The sequence below is a fragment of the Morone saxatilis genome, unplaced genomic scaffold (genome assembly GCF_004916995.1).
Source record: "Morone saxatilis isolate NCDOM2014 unplaced genomic scaffold, NCSU_SB_2.0 Contig14, whole genome shotgun sequence".
In the NCBI taxonomy this organism is placed as follows: Eukaryota; Metazoa; Chordata; class Actinopteri; family Moronidae; genus Morone; species Morone saxatilis.
This window is the reverse complement of record NW_023339696.1, coordinates 16,695,938-16,706,238: the sequence shown is the minus strand read 5'-3', so window position 1 is coordinate 16,706,238 and position 10,301 is coordinate 16,695,938.

Genomic DNA, 10,301 nt, shown 5'->3' with positions numbered 1-10,301 from the left:
ACAAATACATATCCAGTTCAAACCACATACCCGCCAATTAATATGTATGAATATTGCACGACTATGATTTTTCTGTCTCAGCCATCTGTCTACTTGCTAAGTTGACTCTGGGATCTGCCTGACCATTTCATTCATTTGTTGATGAGGTGATCACACAATCAAAAAGATTAAGCATGCAGGAATAATCCTTCCGTGTTTGATGGTGAATATTTTTTTTTATTTTTGTTTTAGTTGTGATACATATGGTACTGTATTTTTGCTGAAATAACAAGAAAACAGCAAGAAAGTTCCTATTTAAAGACATGACATGGCAGAGAGAAAAGAGTATCCCGCAGATATTACAAGCTGTGAGGATAAAGATGTGAACATAGCTTGAAGAAGAGGTCAAACTTGTTTTTGACAAAACTCATTTTAATTGACTGGAATTGAATTGATTACACTCAACATCACAGTGCAAAATAAAAGTTTATGTACAGCATCTTGATTATACTTGGGATGAATCCAAGTGTCAATGTTGACCCAAAGCTAGCCTGAGTGCTGCTAACTAAAGCTGATTCTCAGTTCAAATAGACCTGTCTGCACTTCCTAATCCTGCCAGTGATATAACCAGTTTGAATGTATGATGGCACTGAAAGGCTGTTGCACTTCCATGCTTGCAATTGTTTTACTGATCCCCAATGTGCATATTTGAGTTAAAATATATGGTTTCATGATGAATGCCGTTTAAAAAGGTTTATGCAACTGCTTGCCCACCAAATAAACTACAACTACAAAATCACCAACAGACAGAAAAAAAGGTATAGAAATTGACTGATTTCCACACATAAAGGACAGCCAAGTCATACTTGTCATACTTAATAGCAATAGCAAAAACTCAATATTATCTAATAAAACAGCAACAAATGCAGGTTACAGCTGGTTCAACAGCCATAATAATGATATATATCCAATCTGAGCTCCGATTTGTGAATAAAATCTGTTTAGTCATTTTTTGGGCTTCTGCTGTTATGTGAGATAATCGTTTCTGGACAACTCACAAGTTCAGCAAAATTTATTTTAATTTAATTTTCAAAACAAACAAAACACATGTTTCATAAACCTCTCACATCAAATTATCCTTTGTTGTTGTTTTAATTATGGAATGATAGTACTGCACATTTGTTTGATGAGTCAGGTTTGCTTTTTGCCAGCACTTCTTGGACCAATCTACATTTTCAACCTTTTTCTCTGTTAAAAAATATTTTATTGCTAATCTCTCACGTATGGAAATTAATTTCTGTTACCCTCAGAAAACAGGACAGTGTCTCTGGATCTGAAGCTTGAAATGCTTGGAGCTTTAGTTCAACCTGATTATTGCTGACTGGGAACATTGGTGGATCAATGGTCCTCACTAGTCATGTTGGTGATGGATGGCTTGCCACTTGTGATTTGTCCATAACTCAATAAACAGAAACTATTCTTGTCCCGTTCTTACAGTTCGTGTATGTCATATACGCATACCAAGGGAGATTGTTTTCATTTCTGCTTAATTGTGAATCAGAAAGCTTCTTCTTGCCCATCGTGTGTCAGGTCATGGGTCAAACTGGAAATAACAACTGTCCATGTGTGCACAGCACGCACCTTGGACACCTGCTGATCTTTGTGTATGCAGCATGATGGAGTATTTGTGACATTTTGAGAATCAGGGAGCCTGTGTAAGACCAGTGGGAACAGTTGAGCTGAATGTGCGGACTGGTCATTGGTATTGAAAGTGTACTTAAAAGCAAGAATGCATGTACAAGCTTGCTCAGTGTCCATCTTCAGCTATTGATACTCCAGTCAAGCAGATGTAGAGAGAGGTGTGCAGACGAGTTTCTTAGCAATAAGGATGTTTTCAAACACAGTTCTCAAGCACAGTGTACATTCTGTTCATACCTGCTTCCAAGTTATTTGAACCCTGATTGGTTTTGGATTAAAGAATCCAGAGATTGGGAGTTTTTATGTAGGCACACACTCTGTTAGGGGTCTGTGTTGGAAGAGTTCAAGGTGTCAGTATTGATGCAACCTTTTAACTGTACCGTTTGCTTTACAGGTCATTAGCAAGAATGTGCCTTTGACCTTAAGGTCTATGTTAATTCTCTGGACTGTTCCAGTCAATACTGTGGGTCCATTAGAACATTATTGCCAGCCAGCACTTTTTGGCCCTGCAGGTTTTACGGTGTCCAATTAATCAAAATAAATGTTTCTAGACTGTTCATCAAAATAGTATGTTTACCCATGTTTCACACTACTACTATACCTATTACAATTGCTAGGTCTATTTTAGTATGTATGTATGTTTTTACGAATGAATGGAAGGTCATCTCAGTCTTGATATATCATTGGAAAAATGTTTAATCTTCCAACAAGGTGTTGTATATGTCTGATTTCTGGTTGCAGGGTGAAATGCACAACCTGACATGGCCTCAGTTTCTGACTATGAATACATTCATGTTAATACGTTTTAATACGGTTAGTATGCAATTAACTGTGTGAATTGTGTGATTTTTTTTTCCCAAGGTGTGACTCCCTCTTTATCCAGCATTTTATGGTAATTCCTGAGTGTTTCCGTTTTGTGAGTCTGACTAACACTTTGAAGCGTCCTCCTAAGCTATGGATGCTCTGGATCAATAGCCTGACCACAAAAAGCCATTACTCCAAAGGCGTCCTCCACCTGTGGCTGGAGTTGGTCTGGGTTAACCCAAGTTCAGTTTAGATGGAAGAAGTAAATCCTGTATTGGAGTATAGAGGGACTGAAATGACACCTCTGACTCTGAACTAAAAATGTAACGGCCAAAAACAATCCTAATTTTGCTCCTCTAAAACATCAGCCAGCAAAAAACCCTCCATCTGCAGAGAGCCTGTGCCTCACTCTCTCAATGACAAATGACCTTGACACAGAAGCTGTGTAAGTACAGATAGATCCACTCACTTCATCAAAGACACAAAAGAGAAAGGGTTAAGAGAAAAAAAATAACCATGGAAACACAGAAAAAAAGCCATCCATCGCTTTGTGCCCTTTTAAACTGTCAAGTAATGATTTAGGATGAGGTGCGGTGTGGGGCACCCTCCCTTATAACTAGGCCCCAGTACCTCGGAAAGAGGCAAAATAAGACAGCAGGGAAGGCAGGATGAGGGTGGAGAGGAGGGGTTGTGGGGAGAGTGTGGGAACATAAGGGGAAAAAATAAATCCATATCCGTGCCTGGATGCGTCTGTCTGGCCCGTCACTCCGAATTCATCGTCAGTCAAAAGCAAAATGTCACACCTTTCATCTGTTCACCCTGAGCTGTGGACTTTTAATTGCATTGATAGAACATAGTTTTATCGAAGTGAGGCTGCGGCTAGGAGCGAGGTTTACTGGGAGCAGGAGGCCCAGGTGAGGGGCGATGGCACCCAGCAATAAGACAAGAAAGCAATAAATCTGATAAATGATGCCAAGACACACAAATACTAAGATCCTCCTCACCACCCCCACCACCACCACCACCTTCTTTCCTCTCACAGCAGCCCTTCTCACAAGCACACTTCTCCAGTAGCAGCTGCACCTAGAACACCACTCCCTCACACCCCTACACCTACCATCCTTCCATCTCCTCTCTAGAGGACTGGGCAGCTCTTATTGAGCACTCGTCTGTTTACAGATCAGCGCTTCCCATCGGGTTTTGGATCAATGGGATTATATTTCTTATAAAGCAGGACGGAGCAGAGGAAGGTGGGGGCGGCAGGGAGGGCGGCACATAGTTGTGGATGTGTGAGTGAAAGGCAGAGGATCGAGCCGTCACAGAGGCTGCACGAGGGCTGTTGGAGGATGTGTTGACAGAGTGACGATTTGGGCAAAGAGAGGGATTGGGTGGGGGCTGTTGAACAGAAGAAAAACCAATGCCCACAGATGGGATGGAGGGCGGGAAGCTTATTGATCTCCTGTCCATCTTCTCTTCAGAAGATCAGTGGCAAACAGAGGCCCTGGTGTTTATCATGTAGTCAATGTGAGGATGAGGACGTTATGTCTGGGGATATGGAAATGTGTTGCACACTTTGCAATACAGCATGCTTGCATGACACAGATATTGTCCCAAAATGTCTTTGAAAGATAATGTGGTTGCAAAGGGCAAAAGTCACGCTGTTTTTCAGAAAACATTGCAAGCTGTTAAAGGACAGAATATTGTTAAGTATTCACATTTGTTAAAAAACAGAATTGTGGCAGAATCAGCCAATAATGAGGATAACAGACATGTTGTTGAGAAAAAAAAAATGCATTTGGTTTCTCCCAGCGGAATTTGAAATCAGAATCTCTTTATGTTGCTTGTGATGTGTATGTTTTGTGTGCGTATGTGTGGACTGCTCTCCAACAATGGCTTGTGTTTACATGCATCCATGTTTGAGTTTCTGTAGTACACTCTCCACTAATTATAAATCAAGCTAGATCCGTCTCCCATATAAACAGATTACTGATACAAGGGTTGAATGTAAGGGATCGCATGATAAAACTGAAATGGAGAGTGTTTACTTGAACAATGAATGGTGGTAAATGTGGTGAATATATTTGCATATGAGTTAAAGCTTCAAAAGTTAAAGATTACACAAGTGCTATTTTGGGAAAATGTATATTTCACAACGAGCTGTGAGATAGAGAAAGATACAGAGAGACAAAGAGAGTGTCTTAATTACTGCTGGCTTTCCAGAATGAGCCTTGTAACCAGTTTAGTTGTTGGCTGGGTTTTAGTCATTTTGATGTGTATTGTCTAAACCTGCTTCTGAGCTGTGTTTTCACTTCCTTGTCCCCATGAGGTGACACAAATGTATTCCTATTGCACATGGTGCTATTGATTTCTCTTAGGTGGGAGAATTAATCCACGTTGAGCACAAATCATCTTTGAAGCAGGCGTTTATTCCCACTCTCACCTCCAGTGCAACACCCCGGATGCGTTTTATCGTGTGGTAATTTGAGCGGGTGGATGCACTGGCATGCTCTGTCAACTTAAAGCCCCCATCTTCAGTCCTTGCCCTCTTGAAAACACACACCAGCCTACATAAACACACACGCTGCATGCATGCACAGACACTCACGCACACGCAGATTAATGTCAAGGACTTTCCTATTTAGAATTCTAAAACATTATACATGCAGATTAAAACCACATTTCTCCATGCACCTACTCTGCTTTGGGATATTCTGTGGGCTTGTCCCTTTTATTTCCTCCCCTCTTCAAAGTGGCACCAAATGTAATCCTCCTTAATGGATGTGTAATATTTACACTTATACCATAATCGCTTAAACATTCATTTACGGAGCCATATTTGGTTGTTCGTGGCCCTGACAGCCTATTCATCAAAAAGTAAATGTGCAGAACCTCGCGCCCCCTGCTGCAATCAATCAATATGCTCCTCTCCTGGCTACCATCAGTGGAGATACGTCTCAGGCCAAAATTAATCACTGTGAAGTTTGCATAATCCCCCTCCACTTCCCCCCACCCATTACCCCACGTTTGAGAACCTTTACCTTTGAAGACCATTTTGATGACTGAAGGGATTAATCAGAATCTCCTATTCTCAAGGCTGATGAAATTGTAAGAGTTTATGCAGCAGTAATATGATGTATAAAAAAGGGGGTATTTATATTCAGTGATTGGATCTAGCTTAACTGATTGTCTGAAATTTTACATTTCTACTTTTGCACATTGCTCTACATCATTAAATCCTGGGCAATGCTGCCTTGAGCTTTGAAATTTGTAAACGTCTGTCTAAGCATTCAGGGTTTTATCAGACAATCTGAAGTGGACATCTTGTGTATGTAGGGAATGAATGGAAGTATCCAATTATCATGGCCATGAATTTCTGTTCTTTTGATTATTCTTATCCGTTCAAACTGAAAATAACCTGAAATGAAAGGCTAACATGGAAAATTGTGCAAAATGGGCAATACTCAGCAGTACTCTTGTACTTCAGTACTTGTTTGTTTGTTTTAGTGATTGCATAAATAGCAGTATAAATTAGAGAACTTCTGCCTGTGCCTGTTAAATTTTGAAAATGTCCAAATGCAAACATACTCACTGGCAGTGGCAAAACAGTGGCCCAACAAATATATGTGGTCTGCTGATGAAAACTTCATAGTTTACATTAAAACTTTAACATGATTTTCTCATAAATAAAATATAGATAATAATATAAATACAAAGCTCCAGAAAATTCATCTTATAATGCCAATTAATGAACTTACCAGATGAATAATACAAATAAAACATAATAAAATACAAAATAAAATACAATGGCTTTAATATAGTAAAACACAGTTGTAATTATATAAAATATGTCTTTGTAGGAGAAGTTATAATTGTTGACAAATATTGTAGATTAATAAACACTTAAAATATCTTTATACCATATTGCCACATTATCTCCTACCTTTTATTTTTCAGTTAAGATAAATAGCTCACCTTCTTCCCAGGCAGTTAATGGGGTAACACTATCTGAATTCCACACTGATTAGCTGGCAAGTTTATTATTATTATAAACAGCATCACACAATATAGCACATGCTAATGAATAATGACTGAGTATATTGTGTCAGACCTTTGAAACAAAGGTATAATATAATTCTTGAAAAAAACAAACCGCAATGACATGCCCTTTTCATTGCTCCCATCAGGTGCATGGATTTACATTTACATGGCGTTTCTAGTCTCTGTGTCTGGTCTTATGTCCTCAACAATTTGTGTCTCCAAAAATTACACTTTATGCAAATGTTTTGAACATAGTTCAAAATCAGTAAATAGTATTCTGAACGAGACCATAATGAAAGTTTTGTGTGTCTTTTTACATGTGTACCATCATGATATGTTTTCCACGTTAATATGATGGACACGATGTAGTTGATTCATTAAAGAAGAGAACAAAGACCAGCAAAAATGACCAATGCATGCTGTATTTCTTACAGATGCGTATTAAGAAGTACAAAGTCATAACAATCTAAAATTGGTCTGGCACATCTGCTTAAGTTAGTGCCAGTGCAATTTAGGATCATGGTTGTTTTCACACATCCTAAGTGGCCAATTATACATCCCAGAGCTCCATAATATCAGTATCATATTTGGTAGTGGAACAGAGATTCTGGGAAAAGGAAAACAAAATCAGACATCGAGCAATGAATGACAAGGCTTGACTGTGTGTCTGATATAGCAGGGAGGCATCCACATTAAAAACAAATGTACATATTGGAGGCTACATACACACTCATAACACATGAAATCAAACATTCTCAGTTTGATTACGCTGTAATAATAATGACAATTTATGGTAATTTGACTAATATAGATGAAATCAGACTTCTTAATTAAGGAGGGCATTCCTTTAGATTTGTGCAAAAATACATATATGATGTGTTTGTGGTATGCTGTAAAAAAAAAAAAAAAAAATTAAAAAAACACAGGGTCAAACTGTAAGCATTTAAAATTGAAAATTGAGATAAATGGTGATAAATTAATTCAGTTAATTGTTAATCTCATGCTATGAGTCAGTGTGACTTCAAATTATCACCTTTTTGGTATTGAAATACTGATTATCCCCCTTTTCAGTTGTACATTAGGCACATACTCTAGTATTTGACTTTTCTCATAGAAGAAGAGTGAAGGAGGCTGTTGTCCTGCTTTTGTTGAGCCTTCATCTTTGTGCTGTAAATCAATCGTGAAGAATTCTGACAATTACACCTGATCTCAGGACAAATATCATAAACCAGATTAGAAAGCCTCTGACAGTCTCATATTTCAACACATATTATTACATGCTATCAGAATTATTTGTGAATGATTTACTGAAGTTGTCATGGCAACAGCTGCTGCATCTTCACAATCCCTGCTCCTCTGCATCTGATTCTACTGAGTGATTAATTTTGCTGTTTACCGACATCTCCTGCTGTCTTAGACATGCTATTCCACACCTGCCCACCAGGTGTCCCTAGTCTGTTACCTGACACGTCACCTGCTTCTCAATGCCCATTAGTCAAAAGGTGTATATTAGTTTATTCCTATGGGCTGGTCACATCAGGAATTCCAATGTAATCACCGTAATCAGAGGATCGACTGGAGGAAGCAAAATAGTTTCTGCTCGATTTCCACTTTTTTATTTTCAGATGGTGCAGAAAATGACTGTTACAAATAATTCAAATTATGCTTACACTTAAATCTCTGCCACCCACTCTTCCCTAGTCACCCATTCCCATGGCAGCATCCCTCTTAGTAGCCCTCCCAACAACCTACCCTGGGATCTCGCATTGACTGCTCAACCATAGTTAATGGAGAAAGGTGTAATGTATGGTGTTCCTCTGTTCTTTCTTATTCTTTATTTGCATTGCTGACCACATCTCCAAAGTTGAGGATTTTGCTTTATTAATTTGGGCAGTAGACAGCTCAAGTAACACAATGTCATGAAAATATGTTGGCCATTTCATAAGCTAAGCTCATGAGTCAGTAGCCATCTAAAAGTTTTTTGGCAGCTGTAAAATCTCCCAGCAACAACTTGCGCTGTCTTTTCTTAAATTATTTAATCCTAACTGTGAATTATCCTTGAGGAGCAGGGAAGTTGGATTGTGTGGTATGGCATAACCCAGTGGTGTAGTGTAGGGTATTTGTATGTATGCAGCATATAACCACGTTTAAATCCCCTCTAATGTGCATTCTAGTAGGGTTCTAACCCTAACCCTTTTGGATGACATAAATAGACATTTTCATGAGTGGACAGAGTAAGGAATTAGGACTAAAACGCATAATTATATTGATGTCTCACCTTTTGTGGGCCAGTACTGATTGCAAAATATGCACCTCTTCTGTGGTTGATGTTAATTTTCAGTCAAGCAGCAGAAGTTAAGTAATGTGCAAATATTAGTGACCCATTTTTGGCTGAGCTTAATATGCAATTCAGACAAAACTTTGGATATCTGACCCCAAAAGTCTTGAAATCTTGTGTCTACAGCTCCCCAATGAGTTTAGTTGGCACATATTACAGTGTCCCAGTAGCTCACCTGGTTGAGCTGATGTCCCATCTACCAAGGCTGGGCAACCCAGCAACCTGGCTCCAAAACCAGGCACTTTGCTGCACATTATCCCTCTCCTCTCTCTCTTTGGCTGTACTATCAAATAAAACAAAGTTGGCACATTTCAGAGTTTGGACTTGTAAACCTGGTGACAGGTGTATAATAAACTCTGTGACAGAAGCACACAAGGTAATTTGCCACACATTGTCCCAAGATATGTCTTCATCCTTTAGATCAATGTCTGTAGAGTTGACCTTTGGGGGGTGCAGAGAGTCTGAGAGTCCAAAATGGAGTAAGTGATCTTAGCTTATTATTATATTATTATATAGTATATATATTTCTGGCTGTTGTGCCATCTGTCGAAGTAAACAAAACAGGGCAATGGCATGCAGCAATTATGAGGAAGGAGTCAAAGGTACGGTACAAATATATCTTTTGAATAAACTGCTTGAACTTATTGTTCTGTTAGCGATGGAGCTGAGCTAAAGAGTTTGCTAACTGACTGTTAGTATACAGAACAATACAGTTAAAAAAAGAAACTGGTGCGTTAGCTGTTAGCTCACCAGCTACAGCAGTTCTTGTTACAGACGTGCAGTGTATTTAGCCTCACACGCAAACAAAAACATTGTTATGCCATCAAGGTGTTGATTGTGGTGTAGGGTTAATGATGGCTGCTACAATCTATTGTATGATTTTGACAACAATAATTTCAAGTTTCAACAAACCATTAACCTGACACTCACTTTTCTCAAAAAGACTGAGAAAGGGATGTCAGTAAAGGTGTCTAACAGACTAAAAAATCTATGTGAGTGACATGAGGTTGAGATACTGATATCGCAGCCACTATAATTAAATATGGTTTCATCTTTAGCACACATTTATCTTTGTCATCGTAACACTTTAAAAGCTTCAGCAACCTATGAATAGAGATTACTGACATTCTGTCCTTTTGTCACCTTCCTAATTGCCTCTTACTAACTGTTCTCAGGAACAGCAAAGATAACTCCACAGCGTGATTACATTTAAGACCTGCCTAATAAAATAAGGAGGAAATTTGAATTCATTCTGACATACATCATCATTGTTGTCTTTGTGTAGCAAAATCGAGGATGCCCACTTTTTATTTTTATTATTATTATTTATTTTTGTCTTTTAAAGCGCACTTTGGACTCCAGACTTGTGGCTTTGTGGTTCCAGGGTCCATGTGATGCTGTCAAAGCTTGCTACACACAGAAAAAAAAAATTTCCTGTTTTTAT